The following is a 20,094-nucleotide window of genomic DNA, read 5'->3' as shown; positions in this document are numbered from 1 at the left end:
GTATTTTAAATTATATGTTTCCACATCAAATGATTTTTAAAAAATTTAGAAACGGAACGGTATAATTTACTCCAAAAATAATGATAATTACGAAAAGTTATAAATAGAAGAAACCCACCATTTTGAAGGCAGTTGATTATCAACTAACAGAGTGAGCAGACGTGAAAACCTGACCCTCTGACCTCTTCATTTAATTGTGAAGGAAAAGGAACATAGACGCATTTCTCTTTCACATTAAAGTAAGTCAAATGAAATAAGAATTAAATTTATGTAGTGCTAACATATCAGCACCAATATATTTAAAAAAAAAATTTTTAAATAAATTATTTAATATAATAATAAGCATTTAGAAAGAAAGTATTAAAACGTTTGATATGAATGTTTATAAGTGTTAAAGTTTTTATAATTATTAAACAGAATACTTTTAAGAAAATGAAACAAAGGTTGATGAAATTTTTTTTAACCAATAATTGCATTGTCAACAAGGTAACTGCTGAATACTTTAAAAAAGCTTATATTTCAACTTATTTAATTTAAATAAATAAATGAAAAAATACATTATCATAACCAAAATAAACAAGCAACATTACTAAACGTTCTCTCCCTCTCCCCCACATCCTTCGAAAATTAATCGTAAATGTAATATGTTAAAAATAGTAAGACACACACATAATACAGCGTAAAAATGGATGACAACTAAATATCAGAATAATTAAAATTAAAATATAGAATATGTATTTATTTGCTTTGCATCTCATGCAAATCAACATTTAATTTTAGATACTTCAATGTATGTTGTGAAGCAGTATAGATTGTGAAAAAAACCTGAAACAACAATCGATTCAACCAAAGATTTAAAAATATAAGAAAAATAAAGGACTATCAGCAAGGTAAATACTTGACAGTTTTAATCTACCAGTAGAATATCGTTTTTAAAAAATATAAATTAGTATAAGAAGTAGATTATTTTCTACAAAAAATGTCATAGTAATAAAACTCGCATGTATTATGAAGGAACATATGACACGTTTTCAAATGTTTTCTTTACAGCAAAAGGAGAACAACCATAACTGAGAAAGCCACCGAAAATCAGCCAATATCGAAACCATTTGCAAAATAACACCACAAATTAACATTCAAACCTCAAAGGTAACTTTTAAATATAAACACATTTCTATTTAAGAATACAATGGAAATCATAAATATTTTTTAGCTGAATATGTGCAGGATAGTCGAAAAAATGTAAATTTGTAATCGAACTCTAGGTAAGTGCATATTCTGAAAAAAATGCTGATTATTAATAGAAACTAAGAAAAGTACTGGATATTGTGAAATTATCTCTTATTATTTCCACTCTGAGAAAGTGCATGACTTTAGTGGTCCCCAAACCTTTTTTGGGGGTGCTAGAGGGTGTCAAAGTGACACCCCCTGCACCCTTCTCAATATCTGTATTTACCGATTCGGTAAATACCGACCGGTAATGCCCCATTCATTCCTATGCGCTTCAAAGCCCATAGGAATGAATGGGGCATTACCGGTCGGTATTTACCGAATCGGTAAATACAGATATTTACCAATTCGGCAAAAGTAACATCTGGATATTCCTACATCTCGACCCCTTAGATTTACCGATTTTTAATTACCTAATCGGTATGATTCGGTAATTAAAAATCAGTAAATCTATTTTACCTACATCGGGCCCTAAGTAATGTAAGTCCAGGTAAATGCATAATGTAAGAAAGGGCTGGTTAGTGTTAACATTTTACTAATTTGTAAACAATAATAAACATATTTTTATTCAAGACAACGTACAAAAGGGATAAATAATTAAAACATTATCCAAATATATAACACATTTTCTATTTTTTTTTTTTTCATTCAAAGGAGAACAACCAAAACTGTAAAAGCGATCAAAGCTCAGCCAATATCAAAACAGTTTGCAAGACTTGAAAGAAACCCACAAACCAACCTTCAAAACTCAAAGGTAACTGTCAAATGAACACATTTCATTTTCTGCTTACATTGCATACGATATATAATTTTAAAGCAGAAAAAACGCAGTATAGTGAAAAAATTTCATTTACTATTTAAAATCCAGGTAATTGTTTGATACGGGAAAGTGCTGGATAGATTAGAAATACAAATTACTATTCTAACTCCAGGTAAGAGCATGATTAGATAAAGTGCTGGATAGTGTAGAAATGCCACTTACTATTCCAACACCAATAAAGTGCATGATTAAAGAAAGTACTGTATAGTGTTAAAGTGCCACTTACTATGCAATGTTCAAGTAAATACATGATTAGTGCAAGTGCTGGATAGTGTTGAAGTGCCATTTACTATTTTAACTCCAGGAAAGTGCATGTTTAGGAAAAGTGCTGGATAGTGTTGAAGTGCCACTTACTATTATAACTCCAGGAAAGTGCATGATTAGGGAAAGTGCTGAATAGTGTTGAAGTGCCACTTACTATTCTAACTCCAGGAAAGTGGATGATTAGGGAAAGTGCTGGATAGTGTTGAAGTGCCACTTACTATTCTAACTCCAGGAAAGTGCATGATTAGGGAAAGTGCTGGATAGTGTTGAAGTGCCACTTACTATTATAACTCCAGGAAAGTGGATGATTAGGGAAAGTGCTGGATAGTGTTGAAGTGCCACTTAATATTCTAACTCCATGAATGTGCATGATTAGAGAAAGTGCTGGATAGTGTTGAAGTGCCACTTACTATTCTAACTCCAGGAAAGTGCATGATTAGGGAAAGTGCTGGATAGTGTTGAAGTGCCACTTGCTATTCTAACTCCAGGAAAGTGCATCATTAGGGAAAGTGCTGGATAGTGTTGAAGTGCCACTTAGTATTCTAACTCCAGGAAAGTGCTTCATTAGGGAAAGTGCTGGATAGTGTTTAAGTGCCACTTACTATTCTAACACCAGGTAAGTGCTTGATTAGTGAAAGTGCTGGATAGTGTTGAAATGCAACTTACTATTCTAACTCCAGGAAAGTGCATGATTAGGGAAAGTGCTGGATAGTGTTGAAGTGCCATTTACTATTGTAACTCCAGGAAAGTGCATGATTAGGGAAAGTGCTGGATAGTGTTGAAGTGCCACTTACTATTCTAACTCCAGGAAAGTGGATGATTAGGGAAAGTGCTGGATAGTGTTGAAGTGCCACTTAATATTCTAACTCCAGTAAAGTGCATCATTAGGGAAAGTGCTGGATAGTGTTGAAGTGCCACTTACTATTCTAACTCCAGGAAAGTGCATCATTAGGGAAAGTGCTGGATAGTGTTTAAGTGCCACTTACTATTCTAACACCAGGTAAGTGCTTTATTAGTGAAAGTGTTGGATAGTGTCGAAGTGCCACTTACTATTCTAACTCCAGGAAAGTGCATGATTAGGGAAAGTGCTGGATTGTGTTGAAGTGCCACTTACTATTCTAACTCCAGGAAAGTGGATGATTAGGGAAAGTGCTGGATAGTGTTGAAGTGCCACTTATTATTCTTACTCCATGAATGTGCATGATTAGGGAAAGTGCTGGATAGTGTTGAAGTGCCACTTACTATTCTAACTCCATGAAAGTGCATGATTAGGGAAAGTGCTGGATAGTGTTAAAGTGCCACTTACTATTCTAACTCCAGGAAAGTGCATCATTAGGGAAAGTGCTGGATAGTGTTGAAGTGCCACTTACTATTCTAACTCCAGGAAAGTGCATCATTAGGGAAAGTGCTGGATAGTGTTTAAGTGCCACTTACTATTCTAACTCCAGGAAAGTGCATGATTAGGGAAAGTGCTGGATAGTGTTGAAGTGCCACTTAATATTCTAACTCCAGGTAAGTGCATGATTAGGGAAAGTGCTGGATAGTGTTGAAGTGCCACTTACTATTCTAACTCCAGGAAAGTGCATGTTTAGGAAAAGTGCTGGATAGTGTTGAAGTGCCACTTATTATTCTAACTCCAGGAAAGTGCATGTTTAGGGAAAGTGCTGGATAGTGTTGAAGTGCCACTCACTATTCTAACTCCAGGAAAGTGCATGTTTAGGGAAAGTGCTGGATAGTGTTTAAGTGCAACTTACTATTCTAACTCCAGGAAAGTGCATGATTAGGGAAAGTGTTGGATAGTGTTGAAGTGCCACTTAATATTCTAACTCCAGGTAAGTGCATGATTAGGGAAAGTGCTGTATAGTGTTGAAGTGCCACTTACTATTCTAACTCCAGGAAAGTGCATGTTTAGGAAAAGTGCTGGATAGTGTTGAAGTGCCACTTATTATTCTAACTCCAGGAAAGTGCATGTTTAGGGAAAGTGCTGGATAGTGTTGAAGTGCCACTCACTATTCTAACTCCAGGAAAGTGCATGTTTAGGGAAAGTGCTGGATAGTGTTTAAGTGCAACTTACTATTCTAACTCCAGGAAAGTGCATGATTAGGGAAAGTGTTGGATAGTGTTGAAGTGCCACTTACTATTCTAACTCCAGGAAAGTGCATGTTTAAGGAAAGTGCTGGATAGTGTTGAAGTGCAACTTACTATTCTAACTCCAAGAAAGTGCATGATTTGGGAAAGTGCTGGATAGTGTTGAAGTGCCACTCACTATTCTAACTCCAGGAAAGTGCATGTTTAGGGAAAGTGCTGGATAGTGTTTAAGTGCAACTTACTATTCTAACTCCAGGAAAGTGCATGATTAACGAAATTGCTGGATAGTGTTGAAGTGCCACTTACTATTCTAACTCCAGATAAGTACATAATTAGAGAAAATGCTGGATAGTGTTGAAGTGCCACTTACTATTCTAACTCCAGGAAAGTGCACGATTAGGGAAAGTGCTGGATAGTGTTGAAGTGCCACTTACAATTCCAAGTCCATATAAATGCATGAGCAAATAAAGTGCTGGTTAGTGTTAACATGTCACAAATTTCTATTCATCAATACATATAGATTATTTTTTTCAACGTTTAGAAAAGATATAGAAATAAATCATTATCAAACCATATAACATTTTTTTAAATTTTTTCAATACAGCCAAACAATATAAACCAAAACCGAAAAAGCAAGCAAAGCTCAGCCAACATCCAAACAATTTTAAAGACTTGAAAGAAACCGACAAAGCAACCTTCAAAACTCAAAGGTAACTGACAAATAAACACATTTCATTTTCTGCGTACATTGCATACAAAATATAATTTTAAAACCGAAAAAGTGCAGGATAGTGAAAAATGTCAATTACTATTCAAACTCCAGGTAATTGCTTGATTAGGGAAAGTGCTGGATAGTGTTGAAGTGCCACTTACTATTCTAACACTGCATGTTTAGGGAAAGTGCTGGATAGTGTTGAAGTGCCACTAACTATTCTAACTCCAGGAAAGTGCATGATTAGGGAAAGTGCTGGATAGTGTTGAAGTGTCACTTACTATTCTAACTCCAGCAAAGTGCACGATTAGGGAAAGTGTTGGATAGTGTTGAAGTGCCACTTACTATTCTAACACCAGGTAAGTGCTTGATTAGGGAAAGTGCTGGATAGTGTTGAAGTGCCACTTACTATTCTAACTCCAGGAAAGTGGATGATTAGGGAAAGTGCTGGATAGTGTTGAAGTGCCACTAACTATTCTAACTCGAGGAAAGTGCATGATTAGGGAAAGTGCTGGATAGTGTTGAAGTGTCACTTACTATTCTAACTCCAGGAAAGTGCATGATTAGGGAAAGTGTTGGATAGTGTTGAAGTGCCACTTACTATTCTAACTCCAGGAAAGTGCATGATTAGGGAAAGTGTTGGATAGTGTTGAAGTGCCACTTACTATTCTAACACCAGGTAAGTGCTTGATTAGGGAAAGTGCTGGATAGTGTTGAAGTGCCACTTACTATTCTAACTCCAGGAAAGTGCATCATTAGGGAAAGTGCTGGATAGTGTTGAAGTGCCACTTACTATTCTAACTCCAGGAAAGTGCATCATTAGGGAAAGTGCTGGATAGTGTTTAAGTGCCACTTACTATTCTAACACCAGGTAAGTGCTTGATTAGGGAAAGTGCTGGATAGTGTTGAAATGCAACTTACTATTCTAACTCCAGGAAAGTGCATGATTAGGGAAAGTGCTGGATAGTGTTGAAGTGCCATTTACTATTCTAACTCCAGGAAAGTGCATGATTCAGGAAATTGCTGGATAGTGTTGAAGTGCCACTTACTATTCTAACTCCAGATAAGTACATAATTAGAGAAAATGCTGGATAGTGTTGAAGTGCAACTTACTATTCTAACTCCTGGAAAGTGCATTAGTAGGGAAAGTGTTGGATAGTATTGAAGTGCCACTTACTATTCTAACACCAGGTAAGTGCTTGATTAGGGAAAGTGCTGGATAGGATTGAAGTGCCACTTACTATTCTAACTCCACGAAAGTGCATGTTTAGGGAAAGTGCTGGATAGCGTTTAAGTGCCACTTACAATTCCAAGTCCAGATAAATGCATGAGCAAATAAAGTGCTGGTTAGTGTTAACATGTCACAAATTTCTAATCATCAATACATATAGATTACTTTTTTTCAACGTTTAGAAAAGATATAGAAATAAAACATTATCAAACCATATAACATTTTTTTTAATTTTTTCATTACAGCCAAACAAGATAAACCAAAACCGAAAAAGCAAGCAAAGCTCAGCCAACATCCAAACAATTTGCAAGACTTGAAAGAAACCCACAAAGTAACCTTCAAAACTCAAAGGTAACTGTCAAATAAACACATTTCATTTTCTGCGTGCATTGCATACAAAATATAATTTTAAAACCAAAAAAGTGCAGGATAGTAAAAAATGTCAATTACTATTCAAACTCCAGGTAAGTGCTTCATTAGGAAACATACTGGATAGTTTTGAAGTGCCTCTTACTATTCTAACTCCAGATAAGTGCATGATTAGGGAAAGTGCTGGATAGTGTTGAAGTGCAACTTACTATTCTAACTCCAGGAAAGTGCATGTTTAGGGAAAGTGCTGGTTAGTGTTGAAGTGCCACTTACTATTCTAACTCCAGGAAAGTGCATGATTAGGGAAAGTGCTGGATAGTGTTGAAGTGTCACTTACTATTCTAACTCCAGGAAAGTGCATGATTAGGGAAAGTGCTGGATAGTGTTGAAGTGCCACTTACTATTCTAACACCAGGTAAGTGCTTGATTAGGGAAAGTGCTGGATAGTGTTGAAGTGCCACTTACTATTCTAACTCCAGGAAAGTGCATGATTAGGGAAAGTGCTGGATAGTGTTGAAGTGCCACTTACTATTCTAACTCCAGGAAAGTGGATGATTAGGGAAAGTGCTGGATAGTGTTGAAGTGCCACTTACTATTCTAACTCCAGGAAAGTGCATCATTAGGGAAAGTGCTGGATAGTGTTGAAGTGCCACTTACTATTCTAACTCCAGGAAAGTGCATCATTAGGGAAAGTGCTGTATAGTGTTTAAGTGCCACTTACTATTCTAAAACCAGGTAAGTGCTTGATTAGGGAAAGTGCTGGATAGTGTTGAAATGCAACTTACTATTCTAACTCCAGGAAAGTGCATGATTAGGGAAAGTGCTGGATAGTGTTAAAGTGCCATTTACTATTCTAACTCCAGGAAAGTGCATGATTAAGGAAAGTGCTGGATAGTGTTGAAATGCCACTTACTATTCTAACTTCAGATAAGTACATAATTAGAGAAAATGCTGGATAGTGTTGAAGTGCAACTTACTATTCTAACTCCTGGAAAGTGCATTAGTAGGGAAAGTGTTGGATAGTGTTGAAGTGCCACTTACTATTGTAACACCAGGTAAGTGCTTGATTAGGGAAAGTGCTGGATAGGATTGAAGTGCCACTTACTATTCTAACTCCACGAAAGTGCATGTTTAGGGAAAGTGCTGGATAGTGTTTAAGTGCCACTTACAATTCCAAGTCCAGATAAATGCATGAGCAAATAAAGTGCTGGTTAGTGTTAACATGTCACAAATTTCTAATCATCAATACATATAGATTATTTTTTTCAACGTTTAGAAAAGATATAGAAATAAAACATTATCAAACCATATAACATTTTTTTAAATTTTTTCATTACAGCCAAACAAGATAAACCAAAACCGAAAAAGCAAGCAAAGCTCAGCCAACATCCAAACAATTTGCAAGACTTGAAAGAAACCCACAAATTAAACCTTCATAACTCAAAGGTAACTGTCAAATAAACACATTTCATTTTCTGCGTACATTGCATACAAAATATAATTTTAAAACCAAAAAAGTGCAGGATAGTAAAAAATGTCAATTACTATTCAAACTCCAGGTAAGTGCTTCATTAGGAAACATACTGGATAGTTTTGAAGTGCCTCTTACTATTCTAACTCCAGATAAGTGCATGATTAGGGAAAGTGCTGGATAGTGTTGAAGTGCCACTTAATATTCTAACTCCAGGTAAGTGCATGATTAGGGAAAGTGCTGGATAGTGTTGAAGTGCCACTTACTATTCTAACTCCAGGAAAGTGCATGTTTAGGAAAAGTGCTGGATAGTGTTGAAGTGCCACTTATTATTCTAACTCCAGGAAAGTGCATGTTTAGGGAAAGTGCTGGATAGTGTTGAAGTGCCACTCACTATTCTAACTCCAGGAAAGTGCATGTTTAGGGAAAGTGCTGGATAGTGTTTAAGTGCAACTTACTATTCTAACTCCAGGAAAGTGCATGATTAGGGAAAGTGTTGGATAGTGTTGAAGTGCCACTTACTATTCTAACTCCAGGAAAGTGCATGTTTATGGAAAGTGCTGGATAGTGTTGAAGTGCAACTTACTATTCTAACTCCAAGAAAGTGCATGATTTGGGAAAGTGCTGGATATTGTTGAAGTGCCACTTATTATTCTAACTCCAGGAAAGTGCATATTTAGGGAAAGTGTTGGATAGTGTTGAAGTGCCACTTACTATTCTAACACCAGGTAAGTGCTTAATTAGGGAAAGTGCTGGATAGTGTTGAAGTGCAACTTACTATTCTAGCTCCTGGAAAGTGCATGAGTAGGAAAAGTGTTGGATAGTGTTGAAGTGCCACTTACAATTCCAAGTCCAGATAAGTCCATTATTACAGAAATTAATGGATAGTGTTCAAGTTCAACTTGCAATTCCAAGTCCAGGTAAATGCATGATTAAGGAAAGTGCTGAAAAATGTTTAAGTGCAATGTATTTTTTCAAACAGAACCAACATAATATTTTATATTTCATGTTTCCTTTTTTCCACAGAAAATGGCAAGCAATACCACAGCAATTTATACAAAATCAAGAAAAGGAAACAGACTTCTAAAACACTGTGGGTATATATATTGTAATGAGAGGATAAGTGAACCAAGGAGACATTGGAGGTGTGTTCAATATTATTCTTCTCGTTGCAGAGGCAGAGCAGTTACTGTTGGTGACAACATAATCAAAACCACTGAACATAACCACTCTGCCTCTGCAATGGAAATAGAAATACGCGATACAATCAACCAAATGAAAGATATTGCATCCACCTCCAATGCAACTCCTGGTCAAATTTTAAGAGAGGTTGCACAACATGTCCCTGGACATGTTGCTTGTAATATGCCAACAATCCCTAATTTGCGTAGAATTATTCAACGTAAAAAGCAGGCAAGTAACACACAAACAGTTACTCCACAAACTTTTGCTGACATTGTAATTCCACACGAATTAACTCTTTCTTTCTCTAATGAACCTTTCCTTCTCTATGATAACCAAAACCCTCTCAAACGCATATTAATATTTAGCACTCCCCGTAACCTTTATAAATTAGAGAATACTGAAATTTGGATGATGGATGGTACGTTTAAATGTACGCCCCATCCTTTCACCCAAATTTACAGCATTCATGCACAAATAAACAATAATGTAGTTCCCTTAGTATATAGTTTACTACCAGACAAGCAATCTGCAACCTATAATGAATTTTTATCAGTAATTAAAGAGAAAACATCAGGAAAAAGTCCTAGGAAAATCATTTTAGATTTTGAATTGACTATGATGAATGTCATCAACAAATTGTACGTGGATACCCAAATTCACGGATGTTTTTTTCATTTTTCCCAGGCATATTGGCGTAAACTTCAAAAAACATCCCTGGTTGCAGATTACTCCTCTGATAGCAAATTACAATTTGAATTAAAAAAATTAACTGCCCTTTGTTTTGTACCACCTGATAGTGTAGATGAATACTACACTGCAATTTCAGAATCTGAATATTTTATAGAAAATGAAGAAAAATTGGCTCCAATTTTAAATTATTTCGAGGACACATGGATTGGGCGTCTAAGCAGATCAGGTCGCAGGAGGAAGCCACGTTACCATGTGCAGTGGTGGAACTGCTACTCAACCTGCTTGGAAGGTGGTGCTAAAACAAATAATGCCATAGAGGGATGGCACAACTCCTTCAGTCATACAATTGGCAAACATCATCCTAATTTTTACTCTTTTTTGAAAACTTTGAAGAAGGAGCAAAGTTTTCAAGAGATGAGAATTGCACAAGCATTTTCAGGTAGCCTAAATCCACGGCCTTCAAGACAAACAAAGGAAATGTCCAGGAGACTATTGGGTGTACTACAACAATTTTCGTTGTGTGTGGCATCAGACTACCTTGAAAATGTTGCTAACATATTACATTTCTAAAATTTAATCCAAAACTTACTTTCCTGCTTTGCCCTAAATTTATTTTTTATATATTGAATTCAATTGGCTTTTTTGTAAAAAAATTTAAATTTTATAATCGTCGGGTTCCCTTACCTTTTGAAATCTTATCTTTTTCAGGTATACATTTTTGAAAAATGGAAAAATCCATCCCCTTTCTTTTTACAAATAAAAACCTATAAAAGGCATGTAGAAATTATTTTTCTACTATTAAAAATTAATTATGATTTCAGATATGGAATATTTTTCCTAGAAGTAAACATTTTGAACGTTGTTTTTTTTAAAGTTATTTTGAAATATTTTTTTCCCCACTTACTATTTCAAAAATGATACTGGCTTGTAAAAATTAGTTTATATGACAAATTTCTGTTGTATTTCAAACAGAAAACAAACAAAAAAGCACCTTTTCTGAAATATTCCCCATTCTTCTATTTGTCTAACAATTCTTCATTTAAAAATGTGACGTACGTAACTTAAATTCAATTTTTTATGGTTAAGTAACTTCACAACCTAACTAAATATAATCTCACTTACTAAATATATTTATAAATTCTTCCTTCTAGATTTTTTCATGATTTTGCCAAGAACACATCCTAACTGCAATTTTTCTCGCTGACTAAATCTTTTCATTTTTCAAATATTTCAATTTTTAAAATACACATGCAAAACATATATTTTGTAAACCTGCTTTTTGAAATATGAAAAGAAAACAACCAATTTTCGTAATCATATCTTGCATCTATGAAACCACTCGTAAAAAAGCATTACCAATGCCATGAAATTCCTTCTTTTTGAAATATTTATCCAAAACAACCAATCAAAACCCTTATTTCAAAATATCAGCAAAGAATACCGCACAAATGTTGCTTCGATTTGAACAATCGTAAATGCAAAAACCAGGTTTTTTTTCAACAATCCAAGCCCAAAAGTATCATTTTTTAAATAAACGTTGATAACCTTTCTATGTTGAACAAACTTACAAAAGCAATACATTCCCATCTCAACACAAAACATGTAACGTTCAAAATGATTACTTTTTGTGTATAATAACTTTATTGAATAATATTTACCCTTAACTTGTTCTGATACATTACCCGACGAAGGCATATACAAATGAAATGTTCGGCGACATGTTCAATTTCAATCAAAAACAAATATTAGTTTAAAACGCAACCTCTCATTATCCTCTCATTACAATATATATACTTTTTTAATATGTTTTACTGTTAATTAAGTTGTAAAAGTTTCCTACCTTGAGCGCAGATCAGCTTCCAGCTGCTTCCAGCAATCGATGAAATCCAAGATGGCGTCTAACGTCGACGTTAACGTAACGACGTGATCAAAAAGCCGCAAAATGAATAAAGGACTATTTTAAGCTAATGTAATATTTTTGTGTTATAATACATTATAATAATCATTTCAAAAGTTAAAAAATTTAGAAAATGTTGTAAATTTGTAACAAATATTATATATTTTTTTTACATTTTATTTTCGTTAAATAATAAAATATTTTTGAAAACACAAAGACTTTTTCAATTATTTTTCTTAATTTGTAACGTTTTAAAATATTGTTTATATACCAAAAATAAAGTTTTTAATCACTTACCATTATGCTACCCTTGTATCCTTCTTCTCCATCCTGCTTCTGTTCTTTTTCATCCATACTAAACCGTTCCGCGGATTCCAATGGAGTATTCATAGAAATAAATAAAGGACTAAAACCTTCATTGAAACCAATGCAAAAGCGTGAGAAAGTTTCTAAAATTACATCTTTTAATATTCCAATTTATTTGTAAATATTTTAAATATAATTTTAAACATAACTTAATAATAAAATATTTATTAATAATAATTTTTACCTTCTAAATCATCTAATTATTATTATAGTATTATTTTTTTAAATCATAATCTCTATTCTTTCTCAAAAAATACTGGAGTATTAATATAATTTTTTTTTAAACATTATTTTATATAAATAAATTTGATAAATTGTGAAAAAAATACCAGAGTATTAATACTTATTGTTATAAACATTATTTACCAAAGTATTAAAACTTTATTTTATAAACATTATTTAATTTAAATAAATAATAAAAAATTCCTACAAAAAATACCTGAGTATTAATATTTTTTTATATACATTATTTAACAATGTATTAATACTTATTTTTATAAATATTATTTATTTAAAATAAATAATAAAAAATTGCTACAAATAATACATGATTATTAATACTTATTATATTTAAAAAAATTATACAAAATTGCTACAAAAAATACCTGAGTATTAATACTTATTATATTTAAATAAATTATACAAAATTCCCTGAGTATTACATATTACATAATTAAATAATAAAATTATTCATACTTTTTTTTCAAACATTATTTAATTTAAATAAGTAATAAAATATTGCTACAAAAAATACCTGAGTATTAATAATTATTATATACTTATTAATATTTATTGTAGAGTATTAATACTTATTTTTATAAACATTATTTACCAAATTATTAAAACTTTATGTTATAAACATTATTTAATTTAAATAATTAATACAAAATTCCTACAAAAATTGCTACAAAAAATACCTGAGTATTAATAATTATTATATACTTATTAATATTTATTATATAGTATTAATACTTATTTTTATAAACATTATTTACCATAGTATTAAAACTTTATTTTATAAATATTATTTAATTTAAATAAATAATAAATAATTCCTACAAAAAATACCTGAGTATTAATATTTATTTTTTTAATCATTATTTACCAATGTATTAATACTTATTTTTATAAATATTATCTATTTAAAATAAATAATAAAAAATTGCTACAAATAATACATGATTATTAATACTTATTATATTTAAATAAATTATACAAAATTGTTACAAAAAATACCTGAGTATTAATACTTATTATATTTAAATAAATTATACAAAATTCCCTGAGTATTACATATTACATAATTAAATAATAAAAATATTAATACTTATTTTTTCAAACATTATTTAATTCAAATAAATAATAAAATATTGCTACAAAAAATACCTGAATATTAATAATTATTATATACTTATTAATATTCATTATATTTAAATGCCTGAGTATTACATAATTAAATAATAAAAATAAAATTATTTAAAATCAAAATTTTGATCACATTTAAAAAAAATATTCATATTATTATTATTAAATAACCCACAAAATAATATGTAACAATTAACCATATAAATTACGATGTAAAAGCATGCGTTGTAATAGCACTTGCGTTGTAATACCATGCGTTGTAAAAACATGCGTTGTAAAAGAACCTGCGTTGTATTACCTGCGTTGTAATAGCACTGCGTTGTTATACTTGCGTTGTAATGGATGTTCCCCGGCACAAGTGGCTTAAACCCATTTGTATGTCTATGGGCATTAATACTGGCAGCGATGCACTTAGGATTTTAAAAACAGATACAGCTGAACGTATAGTAATTGCGGTCAAATTTTTAAACTGGATGTGGGCCATTCGTGACAATAAGATGAGATTATGCTAACCAGTTTTTTGTTTTTTTAATGTAGATACCTAGGCCCCCATTAGGATGGTGGGCGGACTTTGCCCGCCCGGCATCCTCGTGGAAAACGGGACCGCCCGCGATCTGAGCGGCGGTCCCGCCATGCCCATTATGATGCGCCCGCCACACTGGCGGGCGCATCATGCATTTATAACATTGCGGTGGGCGGTGGTCACACCAGCACCCGCCGCAATGTTATAAATGCATGGTATGCATTTGCATACACAAAGCGGCAGGCACATCGTGGTGCCTGCCGCATTGTGTATGCAAATGCAGGGGGATACCACAGGTACCCCCCCATGTGCACCCCCCACCTCGCCTTCACCATGGGGGCCCACAGGGGCCCCCCAAAGTAAAGACCGCATGCTTTTCCGTGGCGGCATTGCCGCCACGGAAAGGCATCTGACGAAGCCCATCATAATATGGCTGGCAGTGTCTGATAGACACCGCCACCATATGAACCCTTTTCCGCCCCGGTCGCAAGGCGACCGGGTTGGAAAAGCGGCGGACGGTGTTTCTGTCCGCCGCGGTCCCCCCATCCATAGTAATATGGTGGGCGGAAATGGGTGGCGGACGGGCAAGGATGTCGGGCGGATCGCCACCGCCCGCATGGCGGTGGCGATCCGCCCGACATCCTAATGGGCCCCCTGGTCTTTTTATATAGTCACTTACCTACATGGGGCACCTACTGTATATAGGTATGGGTTTTTTATTTGATAGTATTTTTATCCAGTTTTAGAGTTATTTATTGTAAAATATTTGTATTTTTAGATGGAATCACCTGATGGTGTCATTTTTCTATTGTGTCAGTCTTATATTATTCCTGGAAATGAAATGTTTAAATATTTTAAATGTAAATGTCTTTTCTGATTCTTGTTAAACCGAAATAAAGACTTGAAAATGCCAGTTGTCTGCAAAAAGCTCTCCCAAGGGCCACCACTTGGCGCACAATGTTCAAATGTTCTTGAAATTTCAGAAGAAATGACAGCTTACATATTGTCTTGCTAACAGATACTGCCAGTAGCTCTCACAATTTCTGCAGCTTATCTGTCTGCAAATGTGAAATCATTGCCACTGAGTTGAGGTCGATTCCTACAAGATTCAGCCCTGTGATGAGCCTCTCTTTTTTTCATCTGCCTGGGGATCTTGAAATAATGTGTCACTTCCTGAAAGACTCCAATGAGACTTGGTTTTTTCCACTTCCTTTTCTTCCATCAAAATGTCAATATAAAGCAGCATGTTATCAGACCCCGCAACTTTCCTCACTATCCACTAAATGAATATGCTGAACTTCTCAAATGCTGCACATGCTACCGTAAAGCCTATAGACATTGCCTTGTCTATTCCGTCATCTTGGATACACAGCAAATGAAAGTCACATGGGTGGTCTGGCAGGAGCCTGAGAGCAGACTTTATGTCCACCTTCCCCATCACTGCACCCGTCCTGCACTGTCTCATCAGCCTCACTGGCTCGTCCAAGCTGGTTTCTGAAACCAAGAACTTGTCTTGGTCCAAGTAGACATTAAGAGAGGACCCATCCTTCTACAAAAGGTGGTGTATTAAGAAGAATTCTCCCTTAGCATTCTTTGCCCCAGCGGCAATCCATGATATCACTAAATCGTGTATTTACATTTACATTTAATTACATATACATTTACAGTCACAAACTGTCTTGCCATCCTCTTGCACACCACTTCTTTTGTCAAATCAAATCAGCTCTTTCACTTTACTCAATTTCCAGATCTCTGCCCATTTCCCGCTCTTGGGACCCATATATGGTAGTTCATAACCCCTCTGTAAAGGTCCCTCCTTAAGTCGTCAGAAGCTCCCTGCTCTGGGTACACCCTCAGCAACTTACCCTGTTTTTCATCTCAACTACCATAGCCCCTTTTATGTCTCCCCTGCCCCTGACATAATATGCAGCCCCTTGGATATTGTGACAGAGTATGACACATTTCCTTCAGTCATGCCTAAATTTGCAGGAATAGCATAACCCGCTTTTTTGTTGATGTTCCAGCAGCTCCCCAAGGGGACTGCTCATCCCACTTGTCCCAACCATTCCATATCCCCCCTTGGGTGGGACGCTCCAGAAAGTGTTTTATCAGCAATGGAGAACCACTTGCTGTGTGATTTGTGTGCAATGGTCTTGGGACCGTCATTAACTGTAACCACAGCGCATTTGTAAGTTCAAACTGCCTTAGCGGTTTTCAAGCTTTTCTGTTATCTAAATTCCTCATGGTTACCTAGCGACGCTAGCCCTCCAAAGCTTATGCTGAGCATATGAATGCATTTGAATAGCCCTACACTGGTCTCCGGGATCTTTTTTCATATAATGCTAGCACAGATAATGACTGCAGGTGTCCCTTATATCTAAGTTTGTTGGTACCTTTGGTTACTTGCCCAACTCCTTTGCTTTATATCCTTCTTTGCACCGTATTTCCATGTGTAGTAATTCAAAGATATCAACGTATTTGCCAGCCCAGTTTTTTCCTTCATGCTCAGAAGGAGGTGCCTCTCTTACTCTCTCCACCTGTCCCATATAAGTAGCTTTTCCAATGTTTTGTTTGTCCTGCGCTGTCTTCCCTTGTTCCTCCATCCTCTGTTGGTTTGGCCTTGTCACAATCCTCTCTTACTCTGCCCTAGTCATCACATCTTCCTGTTCTATTTCTTTCTGCTTGTCATTCTCATGCCCCCATCTTCCATTTCTTTTTTTCTTCCATCCTCTCGTGTCGGCCCTTCCACCTCCATCTCTATCAAATACGTATACTTGAACCCAAACAGCACCAACTGAAATACACTACAACACATGCTCCTTTCATTGTCTCTCATGCAGCTCACACTCAGTCTCTCACTTTCACATTCTGCTGTGTCTCTTGTCCCCACCAATAATCCTTATACTTGCTTTCCAGTCTTCCCCTATTCCCCTCCATGACTTTCTCCACCGTTGTTTGCTAACTTTCTTCCTCTCTCGAAATGTTCCTGCCTGTCACACTGTTGCTCTCCTTTGTGTCTTCTCAGGCTCATGCTCACTTCCTCTCAACCCTCTCCCCTTTCTACTCCATTCCCTGATCACCCCTTACCTCCCTCTCCCTTGTTCAGCTCCTTCTGTTCCCCTTTTTCCTGTCTGAATCAGAATTGGGGGCCCTTCGCTCTGCATCTCGAGATTGCTCTCTTCTGAATATCTCCTCCAATCTCATCTGTTACAATTTCCTCCCCTTGTGCCGCAAATCTCTGCCTTCCATCATGCTGTGCCTGTTTGCCTCTTAATCCCCTTGAATCACCTGCACACCCTCTGCTCTGCCTGTGCACCACATTATCTCACTGTGGCTCCCAGTGTATCTGATACCATGTGCCCTAGGGAATCTCCAAGCACCACCCCATATTCCACAGGTTGATCTCCTGTTGCACTGGTGTTCTCGAGATGATGGGTGTGCACAGTCTGCATGCACCTTCTCCACTGCCAGACCCCTTCTGCCAGCCCCCTTCTGCCTGCCACCTTCTGCCTGCCACCTTGATCCAGCTCTCAGGCGGTGCCCACCCTTTTATCTCTACCCCTTGAGGCTGGAATCTTCATCCTCTTCCACTGTGCTATCCTCTTTCCAGACACTAGGACCAACAAAACAGTTCTCCTTGCATCTACTCCAGATTCTTAAAGCTCTGTGGTGCCTGGAGCCCCCACTTCCAATACTCCTCCTATTTTGTTGATCCTACACTGCATAGGGGTCTTCTCACAGTCTTCTACATCCACATGTGTGGGTGGGTCAGCTCCCGTGAGCCCTGTCCTACCTTGCTCTTCACTGCTCTTGCCACCAACCTTTGTTCTCTGAGAGCCTGCCCTTTGCCCTACCTTCCAACTGCTGGTCTTCCTGATGCCTCTGGGCTCTGATGGTGACACCCCTCTAGCCCCCTATCTACATGGGTTGCGACATTGTCCTCTGCAACTTCAACTAGCAGCCACCTGTTGTGCTGGCCTCATGCTGTACCAGATTCCCTATGGAGCAGCCCCCCTCTACTGCAGTCACACCACTCTCTGAATTGCCCATGCCCTCTCTTATACCAGGGTCCAACTCTCTCCCATGGTTGAAGAGCTCTTGGGGGAGTCAATGACCCCAGATGTAAATCTGCTGCACTTCTTCCTCTCCAATTGAGAGCCACAAAGCAGTCTTGTTGCCCTTACCACAATGACGCTGCCCTCGTTGATCACTGTGTGGGATCTGTGTTGCCTGCCGGTGCTGCATTCCAGCAGGTAACCTCTTCCCTTCCCCTTAGAGGGCGCTCTTCTTTCCGCCGGTGCTCCATGATCAGTTGCTGCAGCTGCCACACCATGCACACACCCAGGAGTTCCTGTTTCTCCTGCCATTGTGCCCCTAACCCCCCAAAAATCAGTATGTAGCACCACACTGGGTCCTTTACCACCTTCAAAAAGGAAACGAAAATGTTTCTCATGAACAAATTGTCATCCTAAACCTCTAACTCCTAGAAGCCTACCTGCCTTTGCTTGTATTCAAACAGCAATTTCTACCTCACCTATATTGTATTATATGCGATCCCCAATTGTTTGTACAACTTTTGATAATGATGTCCTGTAAAGCCCCCTGACAACCCCATAGGCTCTGTCTGCACGCTGCCTCTGCTTTTAATCAAACAGCAATGTCTACCTCATATGTATTGTAATATATGCGATTCACGACTGAGCGTACAACTTGTGATTATCAGGTACTGTAAAGCGCTCTGATACCCCCGTGGGTCATGTACGCGCTATATAAAACTTTATAAATCAAATAAATAAACAAGCATTTACAATGCAACGGTTTCGCCTTTGGAGAAGTTAGAGCTATTGGCATTGTAAATGACAAAATTTGTATGTATGTGTTGGTTTTGAAAACAGATAAATAAATGGCATTGTCATTTACATTGCCAATAGCTTAATCTCTCGCAAATGTGAGAACTATTGTACCCTACAGACGAGCTCAGCAGACAGCAATTACTACCACCCACACACACACCCAGAGCCAGCCACACACACCCAGAGCCAGCCACACACACAACCAGAGCAGTCACATACACACACACACTGGAGCAGTCACACACACACACACACTGGAGCAGTCACACACACACACACACACACACACTGGAGCAGTCACACACACACACACTGGCGCAGTCACACACACACACACACACACACTGGAGCAGTCACACACACACACACACACACACACACTGGAGCAGTCACACACACACACACACACTGGAGCAGTCACACACACACTGGAGCAGTCACACACACACACACACACACACACACTGGAGCAGTCACACACACACACACACACACTCTGGAGCAGTCACATACACACACACACACCCAGGAGCAGTCACACACACACACACACACACACACTCTGGAGCAGTCACATACACACACACTCTGGAGCAGTCACACACACACCCACCCAGGAGCAGTCACACACACTCTGGAGCAGTCGCATGCACGCACACACTGGAGCAGTCACACACGCACACACACACTGGAGCAGTCACACACACACACACACTGGAGCAGTCACACACACACACACACACACACTCTGGAGCAGTCACATGCACGCACACACTGGAGCACCTTGGTTGGATGAATTGTTGATGAAAGAGGTGCTGTATAGTAAAAGAGAAGAGTGGCGACCTAACTGCACCTGATTGGGATGTGGCACAGGCAGAAGAGCGCCAATAAACATTCCAGTTCCATGCCTGAAATTCCTTGGTAGAAGCTGATCGGAAGCACGGAGCCGTAGTGGGCTGCTGAATATTGCAAATACCTCAAGGAGGGCAGTAGAGGGGAGGTTTTTGTGGTGGACTCAAGTGAACTAGCT

The sequence above is a fragment of the Lissotriton helveticus genome, chromosome 9, assembly GCF_964261635.1.
Source record: "Lissotriton helveticus chromosome 9, aLisHel1.1, whole genome shotgun sequence".
Classification (NCBI taxonomy): domain Eukaryota; kingdom Metazoa; phylum Chordata; class Amphibia; order Caudata; family Salamandridae; genus Lissotriton; species Lissotriton helveticus.
Note: the sequence above shows the minus strand (reverse complement) of the source record.